Raw genomic sequence first — 23,611 nt, forward strand, 5'->3', positions numbered from 1 at the left:
AACCAACGGGACAGATAAAACTAAGTAAAAGCTTGAAAAAATGTGGCTTTTTCAATTTCTATTGCAACTTCAGATGAAAACGGGGTCTCTATTGTTTCCCAAATAGTTTTAAGCCATAATGTATTGTTTGCTCGAATTTTCGTTAGTCATAATTCATTTAGTTCAGAAACGCGTCACTTTTCAGGATTGCCATAAAACAAATCTAACCTAACCTAACCTATCTATAGGATAACCTAACTAACATCTTGAAATGTTAACGGTTTCAGTTTTAAGAGTAATGATAATATGACAAACAATACATTATGACTTAAAACTTTATGGGAAACAACGGGACCCCATGAAAACGTCCTTATTGAAGCATAAGGACCCTTAATTTATGGAAAGCCACATATAACAACCAATTCGAGGCTACTAGGTGGCAAAATACGACTCAATACGAGTAGGTAGGTCAAATACACGAGAGTATTAAAATAAGGATTTATATTTGGCCAAATATTCTTGTGACAAAGTTATTCTTCCTCGCGTTATCTCGATTTTGCCACGGATCATGAGAACCTATTGTTCTCTTGACAATTAATCCCAAGGATTGACGTAGGCACTAGTTTTTCCGAAAGCAACTGCCATCTGACCTTCCAACCCAGAGGGTAAACTAGGCCTTATTGGGATCTGTTAGGCTGTTAAAGTTTAAAGTTACCTACTCGTAAGTCTCGTAACACAACATATAAGTTTCACATAACAAAATTACTTACATATATATATTATGTACCTAAACATATTACTTTTCTAAAAAAAGGACTGAAATCTAGTGCTGCGAAGAAACGGTATTTTTGTTCGGCTTTTTTGTTGCTATTTTGGCATATGGATACATGGTAGAAGAAGTAAGTATGGAATCCTCCTCCGTTTTGCGTGGTCCGACGCACCTGGCCGGGTTTTCGCGATTTTCCGTCAATGTCTGTCAATACCTTATTTCTTACGAACACCTAAAATAATAAGTTTAAAATTAATCTCAATGTCTCCAGTTTGCTGTTCATTCAAACTGACAAAATCCAAATTTCTAAGGCAATATACGACCGCTGTCTTATATAAGCCATTAAAATTCATCATGAATAACCCCACGTTGCGTTGTTATAAATTTAATTAAATAAATAATTATTTTATTTAATTTATAACAACTAATTAGGCATAGCGTCCAATTTAGAATATGACACAGGCACTAGTTCTTACGAATTTTACCTTAATTTATTAATCAAAGGACCTGAGGTAAAAGTCAGAAGAGGTTAATAAGCAGATGCACCAGCTAGTCGCCGACGCTCCGCTTCCCCCGGGATTAGCCCTTAAGCCTGCACCTAATAGACTGGCTCATAGGGGGCTATGAGCTTGCTGTTGCGTCAATTTTCATTTTTAGAAAAAAAAAACTAGTCTACTAACTACTAACAACACAATAAATGCTTATTTTGCCGCATTCTTCACTATCTCTCCCTATTTCACTGCCATCTAACCCAGAGGACAAAAATATAGCTTATTGTGGCTACTGGCTACTCCGTCTTCCTCATGACTCATGATATTTTACTTCACCATAAAGTAATTGGTGTAATATCAAATGATATTTTTCACACAAGTTACAAGAAGTTCATTGCTAAGAACCACGACGATTGGTTTAAAATTTAAACTTTATATATAATTTGTTAGGTACCTAGTAATTATAATAAATCTGTTTTCTTTTTGACATTTAGTGGTATATGTATTGCTGTATGTTTATTGTCAAGTTTTTTTTAATTCTGGACAATTGTCATATATTCGTTTTCATGATAGATCTACACCAACGCAACTGCATGTCATGTTCTTGCGGTTTATTTTTATAACGCCAAGATCAAAATTTGACTGTTAACTCCATCTTGCGTCGAGTAGAGGAATCAAAAAACTATAGAAAATAGAAATGCAGTTTACTCTATGCCATAGAATCCCCTTTTAAATGTCATAAATCCAAACATGGCGGCCATACCAATAGACAATCAAGTCTAGCGATGAAATGATTTGTTTACATGAGATTCACTGACAGATAATGATCTTTACCTATTCGACAACCCACGATAGTTCAGATTCAAATGAACTTCAACATGCGACGTCAAAATTGGCATGTCGAATAAGGCCCCAGAATCTCAGTTCGATTAGCAGCGCTGACGGAAATTTAAAAGGCGCCGATGTATTGCCATTTGTGTATGCACTTTGTGCCGAAGAATTTTCAACTAAAATGCCCTAAAAAACTTATTGATGCGCACACAGACTCAAAAACGATTTCTGTACCATAGTGAATACGGGCAATGGTACGATACCATTTTCCGTATGCACCATTGGTACCTATACTATTCCGCTGTTCCCTAGCTGGCATGTGCAATAACTGTGTTGCCAATGCCATGTTTTATCTGAACAAACAGTACATCACGTGCCTCAATTTGGCATTCCCCGGGGTGCAATTATCAAGACGTTTGTAATTCGTCTCGCTCGAGCATCATGGAGTATTAAGTGACACAGATTAATATCAGCAATTTATACCGTCCGACGCTTAATTTGACCGCGGGAGGATCGTTTATCATTCGACTTGGTTGCAATAAAGTGTTTGCTGTGCGCTCTGAAATGTACGTTTTAGAAAAATATGGTTTTGTCTGATTTTCACTACTTGTTTTATCTATTTATTTGAAACAAAAGAAATCATTTATTTACAAACAAGATATATACAGTGGTATTACTAAAATAAATTAATAACTTTATTTGATAGATTTAATAAAATGATTTTTAAAACTCATAAATTATAAATGCTTCCAACTGTTAGGAGTATGGTTTTTCGAACTTGGAATGTTTAATAATAGGTATGTTTTAACGATTTTGAATTGAATTTGAAAATTTCGACGACATCTGTGGGTTATTATAATTTTGTACTAAATATATAGTACAAAATTATAATAACCCCTGTGGGTTATTATAATTTTGTACTATATATGTCGTCGAAATTTTCAAATTCATTCGTTAAGTACAATATTCTTTTTAAATAAAATAAAAATAGTTATACTCGTTCAAGTCTTTCATAAAATTCTATTTCTTTTATTGAAAACTTACGCGTTAATTAATAATGAAGCTGATAATAAGAATATACTGCTAATGGGTACCTATTAAAAGTCAATTAAAGTAGCATTAGCTGTTAAATCCTTGAACTGAATTAATACAGCTTTTTGCGTACTTACATTTACATACAAGGACTAAATTTTCACTTGTCTTTTATGTTTCTGAAAGTTTTTAAGGAGGTGGAGGTTGAGGTATAAGGAGGATGCCCAACATTTTGATATTGGATGGATTTAAATGAAAACAATGATTTTTATTGGTATTTGACGCCAATGTAGAAATATTTAAAGTTTCTTAAGACCGATTAGGAATTGGCTAATAAGGGTTCCGTTTTTGTATTCAGTGCCATTAAAGCTACCCATTACGCCATTATTAGGGGATTGTCCGAATTTCCGGCAGATGCTGTGAATCATAATGGATTTGATAATAAAACGGTCATGTTACAAAATTGGATGACATCAGAATTTGTTGAAAAACTGTGATTACGCTCCTAAGCTCATTTTATGGGAATCTAATTTCCATGTCAAAGCTTAATTATTACTAGGTATTATGTTCGTTATAAAACCTACTAAGTGGCAGGGCGTTATCACAACTAATATTACTTATAGGTAATACTACCTATTAATAGCAGCATACAGTTGGTAAAGGCAGATAATGATCGTAAAGATCGATCTGAATCAACTAATAATCGAAATTGCTTTGATGTCAAATCATGTTCAGCCTCTTTGAAGTGTTATGTCTAATGTATTCTTTGGTTTATTTGATGAAATATAATCACGCCAGTCAATAACGTCTGTGATAGTCGGGGTATGTTTGGGTTTACTTCGTTTTTTTTAACATTACTTATAAAAAAGGCGAACAATTTTTTTATTATTATTGAAAAACCCTTTAAAAATAGTTTATATTACTAATGAAAGCAGATTAATGTAAAATATCGTATTATTAAGAACATATATCACCTACCAAAAACATTATTATATCTTTCGAATCGAAAATAACTTGTTCATAAATATTAGAATTCCCAAACATTTGTAAAAAAATATGACAAAAGCCACTACGACATTACAAGATTCAGGAGACCTTTTATTGTATCTAAACCTTGCAATAATATAAACGTTGCTGAGCAATATTTTTATACTGTAGGTCCCCTTTGCTTTCTAAGCGAGGTCGGGATTACTATAAAAATATTATATACCTAAGTGTTTTGCGATCTCGGTCCGTTTTGTCGACGGGTAATGTTAGAGTATGCGTGCGATTTTGTTAGTTTTATTGTTTAATATTTGTTTTGTCCTTGTTTAGTGCGTTTCATTACTGCTACTAGTTTCTCAAGCTTTGTTTGTGTTATCTATCTGTTAAATATACACTCGAGAGCACTGAAACGCGTAAATTTTTAATAAAGCATGATATACAGAGCGAGCCACTCGCTCTGCTTGCGTGTTATGTAGGTAGTGCGAGTTTTTCGAATCGTAATTAAATCACGCTTAAGGAATTGTAATAAAATCGACATAATTATTTGACTAGACTTATATTGACCGGGATATGAACCGTGATTACCTTTTGTGTTGTTTTCGAGCTCCCGATATTATAATTATTTGAAACAAAGTGGCCATGTTGTATAATCTTACAAGTTAAATTTAATCCATTTTCTAGTCTGGGATCAACTTAAAAAGCTTATTTACCTACATTACTTACGTAACTTTGGTATCAATGTGCAATACCGTGATAGAGTCTGTGCGGAAAGAAAAGAGTCGTGAAATGTATGGGACCCAATACATTCTACGACTCTTCTCTTTCCGCACAGACTACCAGTAAGACAGCCAATTTAGTCCCAGAAATCGAGTTTTAGTAATATTTTTACGCTAGCTTAGTTTTCATTTAAATATTGACATGTCTGTAAGTACAAATCTAGAATGTAAGCATCATCTTTATGATATTCCGTCTAAGGGCTAAATAAGGTAAATTATCTACGTTGGTTCCCAGCATAATATTTTACGTGTCCTCTAAAGATCCTAACTTGCGCCACAAATCCCACAATGGCTACAGCTTTATCCGTTATGTTGGCCATACATTCGCGTCTCCCTTGGCTTTTACTACCAAGGTAAACCCTCTCTCTAATTTATGTAAGATGCAGCGGACGTGTGTTCACTTTGTTTGGTTTTATATTTGTGTTAGTTAACTGGCTACCACCAGTATCCAGTATGGCACTGACATAAACGCTATCGAGAACGTGCCTTACTTTCTATGCATATCGCTCGTAGGTATTAGTGCGAGCGAGATTTATAGAAAGTAAATTACGTAGACGTTAGCGTACCTTCTATAATTATGTCAGTTTTGACACTGTCAGGGTCAGGTACGGGTAGAGGAGAGTACTGGTTGGTTCGACCGTTCGATTTGTCTAAATTGTAACTATGACTGTATGTTTGTATGTCAGTCTCTGTGCTACTTTCTAATTATTAAGTACACACTCATGTTCCGCTTCTATGCTTAATAACTTTAATTTCTACGATATCCTAAAGGAAATGTTATTAAATGAAAGCTATTAATAGAACTTATGGGAAATTCCTGAATAATATTTTTCCAGGTTTGACAAAAATATCCTCGTTTTCTGAGAATATACTTATAAAAAAGTTTTTCTCAATAGGTTATATTATTAGCGTTCATGGCAAAGTTATTAGGTAAACCAAGAAAGCAAACATTGCGGTTCAATGCTCGCAATTGTATAGGTATTACTTGGAAATCACTGATACTCAAATTGGACTTAATTTTTTTAACACGTAACAACCTTCAAGAAAAGAGCGTACCTATTCCTATCTTTAAGGCCGGCAACGCACCACAACACAACAACAACCTTTCTGGTGTTGCAGATGTCCTTGGGCAGCGGTAATCGCTTACCATCAGGCGATTTGTCTGCTCGTTTGCCTCCTATATCATACAAGAATGATGAATGTTCTGTGTTTAAAATTGCGTAGCACAGACATTCATGAATCGTGTTTACATTTTTAAATAAATAAATAAATCCCTAATTCAAGAAACCAAGGCCAAAAAAAACGGAAACAAAGGCAAGAAGACTCGTCAACATGTAAATTAGTATATTTACTTAATTTACCACAGATTATTATCGGTCGCTGTATATATTTTCCTTGTCTCAGACTCTCTCATTGTACCGATGAAGTACGCTACTTTGAAACTGAAACTTACCCAATTTACCCATCCCTAAGGCATAATCGTTTGTAATTCCTATCAGAGACTTACAAGCGGATGAACGTTTGAGGCCAGCGGTAAGCGTTTTACCTATTAAGGCTGATCTAACCATTTACCGCAGAATAAGTAAGGCTTCGTTCACACGGCATTGTCCTGCACGTTTTTTTGCAGTATACGTCTTAACGGATAAATAGTGGCACATACTTATACACGGAATTAAGTCCGCCTGTTGTACTTTTTGTATGTGCAATTTATAAATAAATAAATAAATAAAAAATTTTTTCGAGCATTTTTAAAGGTCTCGCGGGCTTAAATGCGTATCCATATTGACTTATCATAAATGTGATTATAAACAGCTAATGACTGGTTATGCGGACTCTGATTGGGGAGGCGATGAAACTGATAGAAAAAGTACAACAGGATATTTATTTCAAATGTTCGATAATTGTACAATTTCGTGGTGCACACGTAAAACCAAAAAACAGTAGCCGTTTCCTCGACAGAAGCCGAATATATGGGTCTATTTGAAGCTGTAAAAGAGGCTATATGGATAAAATGGTTACTTATTAGTGTATACATAAAGGTAACTAAGCCTATACTTATTTATGAAGACAATAATAGTTGCATTAGCATTGCTAATAATCCCACAAATCACAAAAAGACAAAGCATATTGATATAAAATATCATTTCACCCGTGAATAAATAAATAACAATGTAGTAATGCTAGTACATTTTATCTTGATACCTTATACCGCGGAGTGGCATCCAAAACCCTGATCACAGAAAATCACGCACAGATTGCTTGTGCACGGCGGCGCGGTGTTTGGAATTCCTTCCTTAAGGGGCTACATGGGGTTTTCATCGATTTTTGACAACTAATGAATCATATCTCCTTTTTTTGCACCAGAGATAGAACACTTTTTTCGTATCTAGTTTGCTGTGAAGGATCTTAGATATACGAAATATAGATATTTGGGTTCGTCTTTGACGTCTCGAAAGACGTGTCGAGGTTTTTAATTTTAAATTAATTAGCACAAAAGTTATTCCCAGAAAACCAGTTTTTTGACCTAAAATTGTTCAACTTTGATGTCAAATATCTCGAAGACTATGAACTTTGAAGTAAGTATGGTATACTATATTGCTTAAAGCCGTTGCTGTTAATATGATAAGCTACAAAAAACATTAGAAAACTAAGGGATTCAGATCGAAGGTCATTGGCGTGGGGGATCCCCTTAAGCCTTAAGGGAAGCTCACTGGCGTGGCTGCGGCCAATTAGATGTTCAGAATTTTGGCAGCTGAATAGACTTATTTATGCCTCGGCACGGCTGGAAGCGGTCGAAACGTATCTTTAACAAAATACCTATTTGTGATGCGGTTAGTAAAGATATGTGTTATTCATAAACAACTGTCATATCAAACATGATCTATTGTCCCTGTTTGTCCTTTTTTTGACTTGTGTTTGTTAGAAAGAGACATAATTATATTTAACAGATGTTTGCTAAGTTTTATGGATAACGGAAATATAAATTGACGAGTCTAAACAGTAAACATTTAAAAGGTATTTTTTTAGGGTAAAAACGGGACTCTATTACTAAGACTCCACTGCTCGTCTGTCTGTCTGCTAGAGAAAATGATGTATTTCTGTTGCCGCTATACAACAACAAATACTAAAAAGCGGCCAAGTGCGAGTCGGACTCGCTTTTTTTAGTTTTATCATTCTGTTATTTTAGAAGTTACGGGGGGGGGGGGGGACGCACATTTTACCACTTTGGAAGTGTCTCTCGCGCAAACTATTCAGTTTAGAAAAAAATGATATTAGAAACCTCAATATCATTTTTGAAGACCTATACATAGATACCCCACACGTATGGGTTTAATGAAAAAAAAAAATTGAGTTTCAGTACTATGGGGAACCCCAAAAATTTATTGTTTTTTTTCTATTTTTGTGTGAAAATCTTAATGCGGTTCACAGAATACATCTACTTACCAAGTTTCAACAGTATAGTTCTTATAGTTTCGGAGAAAAGTGGCTGTGACATACGGACGGACAGACGGACAGACAGACAGACATGACGAATCTATAAGGGTTCCGTTTTTTGCCATTTGGCTACGGAACCCTAAAAAGTATGGAACCCTCGGTGAGCGAGTCCGACTCGCACTTGTCCGTTTTTTGTATTAGGAAAAGGTAATTGGATTATTCAGCAATCCGGCTTTGGTTCCGGTTCACAATCATACTAACTCTAGCAAGCGCATGTTGCGCAAGCATTTTCCAAAAAAGCTTACGGGTCAATGACTTGAGGATTGTTAGCAAGCCTCTACGGTCTGTTTTTTTAAACAATGAAATACAGTCCGTAGGAAATAGAATGGAACGCTCATTTGTTTCTGGCGTAGAAAGTACATATATTCATTTAACATGCACAGGGTATACCTACAGGTGTGTCGAATCCTCCATTTAAATTAATTACTTGTATTAGGAGGAATTCGCTCGTTCATACAAGGTTCCGACTTATAATGACTAAGTTGTATGGCGTAGTACTTTGTGGATAAGAAAAAACACAATATTTTTAATCTTAACGAAGAACACAATCAATTGCTTCAAATAAAATTTAAAAATATTGTATTGGGTCAATTTTTTTTTCCTTAAATAATTTTTTTTCTTCTATTTAAAAGTTTACACAATACAGCAGCAAATCATTGTGATAATGGAGGCAGTACAGCTACAGCTACAGCCGAACTTTACACTAATCACAATGTGATTTGATATTTATTACTTTTTAATTTAATGTTTAAAAATCTTCTTACTAGGTACACCGTGCTAGGTACATATGCCTGTCCTTACTATTATGACCACATAATTATGAAGACAGCTTAAATATACATATTTGTCCTGTAGTAAGTATTAAATATATACTTAACTCTTCCAGCAACGAAGTTGGCATGACTATTTGTATTCAGAATATCCTGGCACACGCCGGTACCAAGTCTATTTAGTCATAATAATTACCTACCAAATAAATGTGGGCCCATAAAAGGAATGAGCTTGCGTGATATATGGTTCTTTAGAAATATATAATAAGTTGATTAAAGCTTCAAATACAGCAAATTATTAATGTAGAATACACACAAAATAACTTAATACTGTTATTTGTGCAGGGAAATAGCCATAACTTACTAACTATCAAATATGTAATGATGGTTCGATTCGATTGCGATGTGGAAAATTCTGTGACTGAAACTATTAATAGGGGTAACCATTTAAATATGATAATTACGTAGAGTGGTGTAATAAAGTCTCTATTAGTCTATAGCCTTATTTTAAACGGAGCGCGGAGCCTATACTTAGTATACTTACTCGTAGCACTGGGCGGATTCAGGCTGAATAGGTAGACACTTAAATTGAAGTGTTACGTAAACGTAACTTAATCAAGAGTGTAATTATTAATTAATATAAACTAGCCTTATATTTAGGTATCATAATAAATTTCGAATTTAGGTTTTGGTTTAAGGGATCATCCATTAATTACATCACATGTTTATGGTCCCTCCCCATAACGTTTTAACTTCATCACTCAGTAAAACGTTGTAGAGTAAAAGAAGGAGTTTTTGAACGATAATTGTTTAGGGTGACTGATATAGGTATTGGCCAGTATATAGGTACTCGTAGTAAATGGCCACTCTCAATTTATAATATTAATAATAAGGTTTCAATTGGCTTGTTTCTTTCAGATTTGTAAGAGGTAATACTTAATTCCAATTGCCGATTTCGTTGAAAACAAAATTACCACAAATGTGACGTCACACTAGGGGGGAGGGGGGGGGGGCGAACCTGGCTTTGAACACCGTGACCTCCGGATAGTCCGGAATTCCGATAGGATTCAAAGATGTGATTTTTTCTCAACGAGCTTATAGCCTGTCTTTTTACTCAGTGAATAGTCGACTCGAAGATTGTGAACCGATTCTCAAGGTTCCCGTAAGTATACTTAAGGTGACGGTAGAGGTGGGTAAATTTTCAGATTCTGTCAATTTACCCCATTTCACACACAAGCGCACTTCACGCACACTACCTCACTTTACTGGAACAGGTCACTGACCCATCAAGTTTTTTTTAAGATAGCGTTTTAAGTTTAGTGGCCTCCTTTTAGGAAAAGCGTTCCATTGAAAGAAGAAAGAGAAACAATACATTTAATCTTGCTTTCCTTGTCTGTTCATGTCACACGTGACGTATTTAAATTCTAATAATTCATTTGGTTGTTGACAATTTTCTACATTATGGCTTTGTCGAGATACGCGTTTTCTAAAGTTAAACCGAATAAAACCAGATGTCATTAAGTCAGATGTAAAATTTTATTTACTACTCTATACGACTTTTCATAAGGCTCAAAATCAATTAAATGAGAATTTAAATAAATAAAGTTCCGGCAGGGTGCAAAATTTAATTAAGGCGGACAAAATAAAATTTGAAAATATATGGAAACAGTGTTGGCTAATGTACCCCTAATATCTTTACCGATTTACTTTTATGTGGTATATTCGCCTTTTGTTTCACTATTAAATTAATACAATTAAAATAAAAAATATTATACCGGTATTCCACCGGTATTATTTCAGTGCTGAAGCGATTATCTTCGATCGTAGCCTTGATAATGTAGGTGTTGATAGTTACTTACGGCGGTAGGAGCGGCAATGAACCCCGTGCAGAGTAGAACGTGAGGTGCGTTGGGATAAGTGCATATATCTACTTATAATTCTTTGGCTGGTTGGTAACCCTCTATATTTTATTTTTTGTTTTACTGTTATTAGGTTAAGGGAATTTTAGGGAGTGAAAAAAAAATGATTTTCGTTTTATGCGCTCGCGTGCTTGCCGATGGATTATAATTAGACAAAAGAACTTGTTTTCCACGCATCGAATGTAGATCCCTATGACACTTCCTCCAAGTCTTCTCCAATAATGTTTATACCGTATTTTAATTACCTACCTTAAATGTTACATTTCTAAATATTTTTTTTGTGCTATACATACTTCAAAAAAATCGCTGGAGGCCTAGCGGTAAGAGCGTGCGAATTGCAATTCCGGCTCGTACCAATGAGTTTTTCGGAACTTATGTACGAAATATCATTTGATATTTACCAGTCGCTTTTCGGTGAAGGAAAACATCGTGAGAAAACCGGACTAATCCCAATAAGAGCCTAGTTTACCCCCTATGGGTTGGAAGGTCAGATGGCAGTCGCTTTCATAAAAATTAGTGCCCACGCCAATTTATGGGATTAATTGCCAAGCGGACCCCAGGCTCCCATGAGCCGTGTCAAAATGCCGGGACAACGCGAGGAAGATGATGATGATGTGACACATACTTCCAAAAAAATCTACAAATATTTTACGTGACAACTGCTTATAAGTAAATATTATGTAGGTACACTTATAAAGTATAAAGTAGAAAATATCTTATAGGAACATAATATAAAAACCGATCATGTACGAGTAGGATTCACTATGGGTTCCACAGTTACACATTTTTATTGCATATTTTTTGTTTAAGACCAACTCACCTATTATAGGACATAGGTCTTCCATTAATCTTTTGGCGTTGAACTATTTTTTGTATATGTATTTATGTAATACAATTCTGAGTTAGGTTATGGTACATTTTTGCTCACCTACTTATAATTATGTATTATATCTGATATGTCACATGATACCAAAAATCGCCGCAAAGTTAAAAGTTCATTTATTTACGTAACTCATCTTCGGATCACCGACTTACTACTTTCTTACTTGACATATGTGTACTAAATTTCAATTGAACTAGTCCAGTAGTTACGGTGAAAATTGGCTTTAACAAAATGGCAGACACACGAGTGATCTTATAAGGGAGATTATTTTCCTTGAGTGAATGGTATGCATTTACCCCAATGCACCTCACGTTCCACGCGGCGCGGCGTAATCTGGCCCCTATTTCACCACGGTGACAGGTACGACAAAAACATCACTGTTATTGACGCCATAGGCATCCATGGACTACAGTTACCGCTAACACTGATTTAAACTTTCACGATTTTTACACATTATTAAATTGTACAACGGAACCGCAAAACGTTCAAGCGGATAAACAAGACCAAGTGCGGGTAGTTCGAAAAACTCGCGCGGTTAGAAGATGCTGATGTCAACTTAAGCCAGTCTTCTCCGAGACCACGGGGACAACGCCGTCCTCGAAACGTCGGAGGTAAATCTTAAAACTTAGATACGCGATTAAGTCCCGTTGTACAATTTAATAATACAGTTACCGCTTACCATCGGGCGGGCCGTATTCGTGTTTGCCACCGTCATTGTACCTATTATTAAAAAAAACTTTATTATATCGGATAAAACAGACATTTCTCTCGCGAAAAAATCTTGTGACAATTGTCACAAGATTTTTCAAAGAATTTTCGGTAAGTCTTGACAGGAAATGAGTTCTGTGTCGCAATTTCGATACAGTTGCCGTGTTTCTTGTGACAATTGTCATTAGCTTCGCAAAATAAGAATTTTTTAGTGGCAAATTTAATGGAGTTTATTTATTTATTAAAATGTTGGTGGCAAACAAGCACATCGCCCGTCCGATGGTAAGCGGTTACCGTAGCCTATGGAGGCCTGTGACGTCAGCAACAGTGATGTCGACAACTGTCGCACCTGTCACCGTGGTCGTGGTGAAATAGGGGCCAGTAAGTACCTAATAATCGCAGTGGTCTTAAGTGTCACAGACCCTACTGGCGCTTAAGTCCTTTATGACTATTTCTGCCTATTTTAAATTGTTCAAAAAAAAAAAGAAACCGAATAATTATATCGGACTACCAAATTTTCACGAGAATCAGTTGAGAAATGTGATATGCAAAGGAGAAGAATTCGGACATACGAAAGCATTTTTGCCCAAGTTGAAACGGAGACCTTCGCCAACGCTCGGTCAATGATGGTTTAGGTACAGCTAGCTGCAGAGAAAAGGTACCACCCCTGCATACAATTATCTATCTGGTCGTACCTTTTCTCTGCAGCTGACTGTACACCTATAAAAATGGTTGTCCCTGCTGTAATTTTATACCGGTACCGTACTTTGTATTTCAACCGGTATAGTTTTACCTTCAAAACGAACCGGTATTGATAAATAATAACGGTACCATACCGCTTATACCGTAAAGAAAGCATGATGCAGTCTCTGCTTTGCACAATTATTGTGTGGACAAAATTCTTATAATCACCGAAACATACATACCTACGCACATAATGTCATTGAAATAAAACATTGTTATTTTATAGTAAATTTATATAATACTCGATATATACACATAACAATAACCAGACCGCAGCGGTATTAGCCTGTAAGCTTCATCTCTTGTCTCCAAATCCGCAAAAACTAGTTAGTACTAAATGCTGGTCTTGCTGTTATTTTATTCTTGAAGATTATGGCTTGTTTCTTGATTATTGAGAACAGCACGTAATCGCACACATATAGACGGAACGAACGGCAACAAAGTAGGTGTAGACACTAAGACTTTCAGGTATTAAACGAATTACGCTTCGTATTAATAGGTAAGTAATATTTAAATGAATATATAATATTCTCTAACGTAAATACAAGATTACAATTGACATCAAATGTCATTGACGTACAGAAGTCATATACTTTTTTTTAATTACGCAAAATTGATACCAGCATAATGAAAATCAATCCCAATCAGTAAAACGAGTCTTTAAACTTTTTTCATTTTAAGCGGGTTTTGAAGGAACAAGTTACTTAAATTCAATTGTAATCGTATTGTTTTAGGATAGTTTACTGCTGTTTTCGATCGTTACGACCTGTAAATAACAACAAATCAAATTTTAAATAAATTTATTTACCCTATTTTTTGAAATACAATTTATCTACTGGTATACATTTTCGTATGCGTATATGATGAAATGTCTAAATAATGTCAAAAACGAGCTACAACGACGTACGCGTCTGCTTCGATCCAAGGCCAGCGGCCATCTGACTCGAAGAAGAATTTTGAGTGATGTCGTCAATGTATGGAAATTGTACGAAAGTTTACATTTGGGATTGAATTTCTGTGTTGTATTTGTGAGTAAAAATATAAGTAGGTAATAATTTGCTAGTTTAGTTATCTAGCTTTCAAAATCACACAACAACTCAATTACTGTTAAAGGCAAAACTGTAATGCGTGTTGCTCAAACGGAACTCCATATTTTGATTTTTGGATACTTTTAGTGTCGATTTGTAGAGAATTACAGCAAATAAAAAATATTATGCCGTGAAGAGCCGGTACACGGCTTCTTCGTGAACAAATTTACGTATAATTTAATGCAGTTATTAAACATTTCTTGAACAAATTGATTGCACAAAGTGAGCTCTAAATCGAAAACATCATATACCGTCCCCTTAACTTGTTCAGTTTTCTCTAAGTTAGGCTTCTAAGTTACTTAGTCTAACTTAGATATCGTGTTCGCTGAATGAATGAAATAAACTTTTAAATTGAGTTAAGTCTTACAGTATTACAGCAAGTTTATTATCTATATATTATGAAACATTTTCCTTTTCAACATACACAAAAAAAAAACTTCAGAATACTCCATTAATGCCAATCAATAACGAAGCAACATAGACTAAATAGTACATAGTTATTCCAGTTAATAAAGACTTTAATATTATTTCCAGTAATGTACCTACTATTAAATTTCATGTTTTGACGGTTATGTTATTTCATTTTGTAAGATAAACATATGCGACATTAAAACTCTGTGTGTCTAAAGGGACACCTAGGGTGAAATCATATCTGTCAGCATCGAGCCGCATTTTATATATGAGAAATCGCTCGTTAGTATGAAGATGCGTACGCATCGGAAAGCTGAAAGCATGCGTACGCATCTTCATACTAACGAGCAATTTCTCATATATAAAATGCAGCTCGATGCTGACAGATGTGATTCCACCCCTACTGTTTTATTAGCGCGTGAAAACACGATCAAAACCGTAACAAACCTTTAAATCAGAATCTGCCTCCATATCAACGTGTGCTTGGGAAGTCTGAAATTATTAAGTCGGTCTGTAAACTCCGTGCATACCGTCATCATTCATAGCTGTACGCATCTCCTTTCACGCACAGAGTTAATGGGAGACGACACGCAAACGATTTTTATTTGAATTTCTTGATGTAAGCCATAAGCGGATGGCGGTTAACCTTACCTATTGAGCTAGTCTAAAATACACTTGTAAGTTTTACTTACGTAAGTAGGGACACAGCTATAAGACAGAATGAGATACGAATATCATTAACTCTTTCTAACAAATAGCTTTGTCCCTACTCACGTAATTAAAACTTACAAGTGTATCTTAGGCCTAAGGGCAAGCTAGTAGGTAAGCCTACTGAGTGCCTTTATGACAACGTGGCCACGACTATCAATTATCAAATGGTACATTGCATTGCAAGTGTATTTGCAATATTTTAATTTAATTTGATAACGTAAAATGTCAGGAAATATACTCAATTAATGTAAAATTGTAAATCAATTTCTGAGCATGACCTCGGTATGTAGGTTTTATCGACACACTTAAAAATTAAAATGCCCGTTAATCTAATTTAAATGTAACTTGATTATTTTAAAAACTATTAATGTCAGTTAAATATGCCGTACAAAACAATGCTAAGAGACCGGAATCTACTACATATTAAACAGATGTGAATGAAAACCGGATTCATGATTTACACGGATACATGGAGCAAAACTTCGATAATATGATATGATATATATTTATCTCACAATATACAATTTCACTTAAAACTACACATGGTAAATTCTTAGGAATTTATGTTGTGATTGACAGTTTTTTTTCGTTATGAATAATTGAATATGAAAAATATCAGCTTCATTCAAAATTTTTCTGAAACCCGAATACTCCGAAGCTATTAATTTTCTTTGAACATACACGGAGATCAAATCGATAGCGTTTTAGGTCCCTTATAGTCCTTCGTTTGATGTACACTGAACTGAACGGGTGTCCCTTAACTAAATTACCGTAACCGCTGTCAGGTTTTCCATTATCCCACATCTCGAAGGAGCAGATTTTGTGTCGTGCCAGCATTCCGTCCGTCGCGTGCCATCCCGTGACTGTCGTTGATATTTTTGTGAGCTCCTTTTGTTTAAAATTAATGCCTTCGTATATAAACGAGACGTCTTTCAAATCCGAATAATATATTTCATGTTTATTACGATTACGTGAATGGCGGTATTGCGTTTCAAAGGAATTTATGGCAAGTTTCAGAGGTACCTGAGGTGGATTTAATTATTTTAGTTATTTGATATATACGTGAAATAGAATATATCTAAACATTAATGATCAAATGGCTCATATTAAAATTTTAAATTGTATTTAAGACTACAGTCTGGATGACCGCTTGATATATTTTCTTTTTTCTTAATGTGAATATATATAGGTATGGTGGGAACTACGTTTGTACGGAGAAACCATGCTACTGGTCTACTTTCCTCGTAATACATATATTAATAACTCAAGTTACTGTATTATGCCACGATTTGGTTTTCGTCGTATACCTAAATATTAATTCAACACAATTTAAAATATAAATAAGTTGAAGTGGCATAAAATATAATTCGTTTTGATGAGACAACATATAAGTTTTAAGTACCTTCCTATAGGTGAAAGTGCACTTCTCATGTTTATGACCTATGAGCTTAATATCGTAGAGTTGTTCAGAAAATAAATCTCATTAGAATCGAAACAAATAGTCTTCATAAGTGCGAGTCATTACTGCAGGAGAGAAACATTCAAACATAAAAGGATATCTTCCCTGTTTTACCTTTTTCTGTAGACGTAATATACAGTTATTATAAACCGTTTGTGCTCTGTGAGACCATTATGCACGAACTAGGAGGACATCGTTATGCACGGATTTATGACATCGTTGAATAATCACGGCTTTAATTACTTTGACCCTGTTCCTGACTCCTGAGCACATTCTTTCGACATACTTATTGTAAGGAAATGTATTTACTTCCTCACAAGTGTGATGAAATACGAAAAACGTAGCCAAAGCAAATACAGAAAAATCAAAATATTTTTTTTTTAGTTCACAACAACTTTTTACCAAAATAGTTTTAGAATTAAGATCTCTCGAATACCTATGTAAAATGTTACCAATTCAGTACAAAAATTAAACATTCAATAAATAAGTTTTTAGGATCTAATAATATAAAGTAAATTAAATCGCATATAAATGCTTTTGTCAATTACAATGTAATAAAAGCTTTGTAAAACAAACATTCTGTATTGTTCAACATAAATCCTTTTGCCCTAATTGGCTATTATTCAAATGAATCTATGAAATGCAATGTTTTTGCATTTGCAGAAGTAGGAACGCTTTAACATTAACACTGCTGAAACGTAACCTTTAATTTGAATGAGATTCGTAATTTGTTCAAAGATCGTGATTTAAACCAGGGATCGGATACCGGTATTTTTTGTACGGGAACGAAAACGGTATTTTTTCGTTCTTTGTTAATTACTTCATTTCTAATTGGGCAATCTAATATGTAATACGAAGTCGTTACCTAAAACACAACTGAGTCCTACATATCGATTATAAAAAAAAATCTAAATATAGTAGAGTATAGTTATTTCGACGTTTGTGCAAAAAACCGGTTCAGATCCCTGTAAATTTAAACGAACTGGGACGAATACGAGTATTATGGGATCATATAACACACGTCACAAGATACTCAGGTACATAGGAACCAACTAGAACTTTAAAAAAAATCTCGTTGCACAGACAAATGTCGTATAAGGGTGACTGCTATAGTTATTGGCTACTACGATAATAATAATTGGCCTTTCCTAATAATAAGTGCTTGTTGCTAGGCCTACACGAATAAAGTATATTTTGACTATTGACTAATAAGGCTTCTTTTCGCCTGTTTCTTTCTGATTTTAAAGACCAATTACTAAGTAAGTGGCCAATAACTTTATTTACCTACTATACTTCCGGAAAGGTCCGTCGTCAAATTCCACGCTGTATAATGTGATACATTTTTTTTAACTGTTCTATCAGTCAATTTTTAACCTCCATGCGTGACTGACTTATCGTCTATTCCTACATGCAAAGCAGCCTAATTTGGCGTATCATTCCGAACAAAAGTGTCACACGGTACCGGTCCGTGCCGACTTATTCCAACCCTACAGTTACATTCTAACTGGTACCCTTACTGTATGAGGGCACGCAAACTTCTTACAAACGTACATCTGCGTCTACATTTGCTAAAGCAATGGAATCTAAACCCTATACGGTTAGCAAAGGATGCTAGGTTGTAAATTTAACGGTAAATATGTGGTTTTTATTGACCTGATGCGTGGCTATGACGTTTTTCAGTCGAGAATTATGTCATTATGGAAGAGTTCGATAAAAAACTGGCGAAGTGCGAGTCGGACTCACGTTCCAAGGGTTCCGTACATTAAGTCCGACTCACGCTTGACTGCACATTTCTAATAGGTTTTCCTGTCATCTATAGGTAAAAAACTATTTTGTGTATTTTTTTCAAAATTTTAGACCTAAGATTGCTAATTTTAAGAAAAGAAGAACATTTTATGCTCTTTATTATCTGCGATAATTAACTTTTTTTTATATAATGAGAAAAAAATGGATCTATTTCGGGATTCATATAGTTGTTTCTTCTATTTTTGCATTCTCTAATGTTTTTTGTCATAATGATAATTTGTCTTAAGGCTCATGATGCCCTATTTTTTTGTGTCCTAAAGTACATCCTAACATTATTGATAATTATAATTACTTCATGTCCTATTAGGTTATTTCCTAACAGCAACAAGATTATTTATCTTAATATCCATAAGTGTTACTGACCTAACGTAATTTAATTTTCTAGTAAAAGAAAACTCAGTTTTAAACCGAACTTTGCAGTTCTTCCTTCTAGTGCAGTAAATCCTATAATGCATTTGTTTACCTTTGTCTTTTTATCAATGTTCCATTACTGTAAAAGTACTTGTGGTTTAAAAAGTATTTGTTCCGCTTCGCACCAGCAAATAAGACGTGCGAGTAAATAAAGATAAAATACAGTACGGGAGAACCTCGCGGTAAAACATGGACGTATTTATTCGTGGATAACAAGGTACTTTCTGCTCTGACACCGACCAAGGTGACAATCATTTATCGACAATCGCTAATCGAAAAGTAAAAATTATATTGAAAATAACCTGGGCTTAGAAAAACGCCCGTCATTTTGAAAACATAACCCTATTCCGACAGAGACTTCCTTGTACCAATGTCAACGATTAACCTCTTGAGCCCCAATATTCTTTTAAAAGGCCTAATTCAAACCTAATTTTGGACTTTAATTAAGTGAAATAAGGTTCCAAAGTCAAAACTGAGTGGTCAGTGGTTGACAGTCAAAGCCAAAACCATCAGTTTTGACCTTGGAGGATATAATCAAACGGAGACGCCATGTCTGTAATTTTCTGTACAAAACAGTCTGCCGATTTTAGCGGGGGAGGGGAACGTCAAATGTATGCGTAACGTAAAAATAGCCATGTCAGATAAACGTCAGTCCATACATTGTGTATGACCGTTGGCCGCCTATTTTCGACAGAGGGGAAAGCCTGTTAATGGCTACTCCGTTTAGTTGTATCCTCCAAGGTTTTGACTGGATAGGTGGGAGGTTAAAATATGGCCCGATGACGTTCGTAGACTGTGAATGAACATTTTCGACTCATAAATGGGTCATCATGGTTATGTTTTCAAAATGACGGGCGTTTTTTAGAGCCTTCATAATAAAATGTCCTGCTACAGCGCTGTATAGTAACGCTGTAATAGCACCGCCGCTGCAGTCTTCTTTCGAATAAAACCTTTAAAGCTAGAGAATTTGCTTTTGTTTTCATTAAAGTAAACCCTCGTATAACTAAGTGTATCTAACTCAAAATTTCTCATTATATTCTGATTTATTTAACGCTCAAGAAGTTTCTCCTCAAAAACACAAAAATTTTATTAATAGGGTATTTTCCTACTAATCAAATCAGTTTCTTTTTTATTTAGAACTGTCAAAACGATTTGCTAATATTTAATTTATATGAAAAATTACATCGTGACGTCACGGTCAACTCGCCTACTTTTTAGGGTTCCGTAGCCAAATGGCAAAAAACGGAACCCTTATGGATTCGTCATGTCTGTCTGTCTGTCTGTCTGTCTGTCCGTCCGTATGTCACAGCCACTTTTTTCCGAAAATATAAGAACTATACTGTTGAAACTTGGTAAGTCTAAGGTAAGCATTAAGATTTTCACACAAAAATAGAAAAAAAAACAATACATTTTGGGGGTTCCCCATACTTAGAACTGAAACTCAAATTTTTTTTTCATCAAACCCATACGTATGGGATGTTTATGGATAGGTCTTCAAAAATGATATTGAGGTTTCTAATATCATTTTTTTTCTAAACTGAATAGTTTGCGCGAGAGACTCTTCCAGTGGTAAAATGTGTGTCCCCCCCCCTATAACTTCTAAAATAAGAGAATGATAAAACTAAAAAAAATATATGATGTATATTACCATGCAAACTTATACCGAAAATTGGTTTGAACGAGATCTAGTAAGTAGTTTTTTTAATACGTCATAAATCCCCTAAATACGGAACCCTTCATAGGCGAGTCCGACTCGCACTTGGCCGCTTTTTTTATATTATATTTCTATCCGATTTATTAAATAAGACTTGTGCTCAATAATAACTGCTAGGTATCTATGTTTTTCTAATAATTATCTGGTGCTTTATTTCATGCAAGGTGTGAAATAATTTATTTTAAATACAGGAAAATACCCTATTGTGCCAAATTACAAATGCCTACTCAATTTCCTAAAGTTATTAATCTACTTGTAAAGACTTCTGAGAAAAATTTCCCCGTCGGAGAAGACAATGATACAAATATCTCACCCAAAAACAAAAGACAACCGGCATCTTTACGCTCAACCCGCATTCCATTTCCGATCTTAAATGTTTGTCTGTAGATACTAAAATGTCTTAACAGGCACATAATCTGATGATCTTTGTTTCAGTGTCAAGCGTAGGTATTTAAATCAACTTGATTAAAGTAGTCCAGATAGGTAAGTAAAATGGCCCTAAAGAGTTAAAGTATATAATATAAACTTGATTTTATAAAAGACAAATAGCTTCATAATTTAGGAGATCGTATAATAAACGGCATAAGTTTAGAACAATAGAGTATTGTTAGTCCGGTTTTGCTGGTAGAAATTAATTTGGCCAATAAAATGTTGACCGATAAAATATGTATATTATGTATGTATTGCCGCTATAACGATTATAAATAGAAAACAAAGTATTATAAATTTAAATAATATATTTAGAAAACCATGATCTAATTTTATATGAACTAAAAACTTCAAAATACCTATTAAATGGGAAATCAGACAGTGTAACTTAAAAAATCATATATTATCTTAGTGATTATTTAGGGGACAGGACTGGCGAATAAATAAAAAACCGGCCAAGTGCGAGTCGGACTCGCGCACGGAGGGTTCCGCACCATCAACAAAAATTAGAACAAAAAAATCGTGTTTGTTTTATGGGAACCTCCCTTAAATATTTATTTTATTTTATTTTTAATATTTGTTGTTATAGCGGCAATAGAGATACATCATTTGTGAAAATTTCAACTGTTTAGCTATCGCGGCTCATGAGATACATCCTGGTGACAGACGGACGGACGGACAGCGAAGTCTTAGTAATAGGTCCCGTTTTTTACCCTTTGGGTACGGAACCCTAAAAACACCTCTTACATTTTTAATATAAGTAAGGTAGGTACCTACTTACCTACTTATTCATATTTCATTTTCGCTTCATCGTCAGGTACTTTCGGTTTAAGACTCAGCCTAGTTTGGGGCTTACCCATTGCAACCCTCTCTGTTTGAAGTGTGGTCACTGAACATTTAATGCAGACGGCTATAATAGTTATCTATATATATAAACGTGAAAGACCTGACTGACTTAAATCAACGCGCAGCCCAAACCGCTGGGACTAGAAAGTCCAAAATTGGCAAGTAGGTTCCTTATAAGGTCTAGGGACAAGGTTCTTAGTGGACAGAAAGGATTTTTCAAAATTCATCCCCTAAAGGGGTGAAATTAAAAAAAAACTCTCCTTCGCGTGCGAAGCTGCGGGCAAAAGCTAGTATTATAATATGTTGCGTTTCGAAGATATCTTCAAATGACGCATTTACCACAAGACACGCATTTACCTCGGTATTTCGATTGGTGTTTGTCGATGACCGATTGTCATCTTGGCGAGCTATTATATATTTAATTCAAATCGTTCCTATTTAATGTTTATTGTATCTTAAGAATCTCACAGACCGTAACCATTTACTGTTATTGTTTCAGGTATGGCTGAATAGTACAAAGATAACTGGTAAATTTATACAAAATAGTTTTATTGATATTCAAGCTGGAAACAAATTTATCGGACGCGGCTGACGGACGCGGCTGACGCGCGCGACATAAAAGTGTGCACAGTCAGGAACATCCAGCGGGCTGATTTCTGTCGGATGTCCGAAGGCTCAAGGTTACGTCCACGGCTTATCTCCGATAGTTTGCACAGTTTAGTGTATATTCATTACCTAGATACCTATAAGTCGCGGCTGTGAGCCGCGTCCGTCAGCCGCGTCCGATAATTTGTTTCCAGCTTTATCGGCGGCAATGCATTATTTGAAATTATTTTCCAAACTGTTTCGGGAAGCAAAAATAAATTAAAGTAATAAACTAACGGTGTAAAATAAGCTATATATATAAAGGACTGTCATTCCAGCTCAACTCGCTCGAGCAAGCTGTCACATCTTGTTGCTTCTGGTTAAATTAACACTCGGTGTTCTGTAAGCTGTTATTCAAATGACTAATTGTAAGTATCATCTCAGTCAAACACAATGTGTCCATCTCAGATCCGAAATCAGAAAAACGTTTGGAAAATGTTAAACAGACTATTGTTTGTTACTGGGAAAACAGGGAAAAATTTAACTTTGTTTTGCCTATAAAAGAATATAGGTAATATATTCTCGTTTTCTGGTCAAAAACCATACGGAACTAATATCTATAGAGTAGAGAGTACATGATAACAAACACCCATTGACGTAGAAATCGCGACATGAAAATGAAGATGCATAGGACATACTATTTGAAAAGATGTGTCCCGCCGAGTTTGTTGCCGGTCCCATATTGAGGTACCCTCCTCCAATTGAGGGGG

General features: G+C 35.0%; 1 protein-coding gene across 1 annotated transcript in view; it reads left to right on the plus strand.

The window, feature by feature from the left end:
• Positions 1–23,611, plus strand: part of LOC134662755 (protein O-mannosyl-transferase TMTC1-like) — a 133,168-nt gene that overhangs the window by 65,667 nt on the left and 43,890 nt on the right. The gene's annotated exons all lie outside the window — the stretch shown is intronic.

This window comes from Cydia amplana, chromosome 3, assembly GCF_948474715.1.
Source record: "Cydia amplana chromosome 3, ilCydAmpl1.1, whole genome shotgun sequence".
NCBI lineage: Eukaryota > Metazoa > Arthropoda > Insecta > Lepidoptera > Tortricidae > Cydia > Cydia amplana.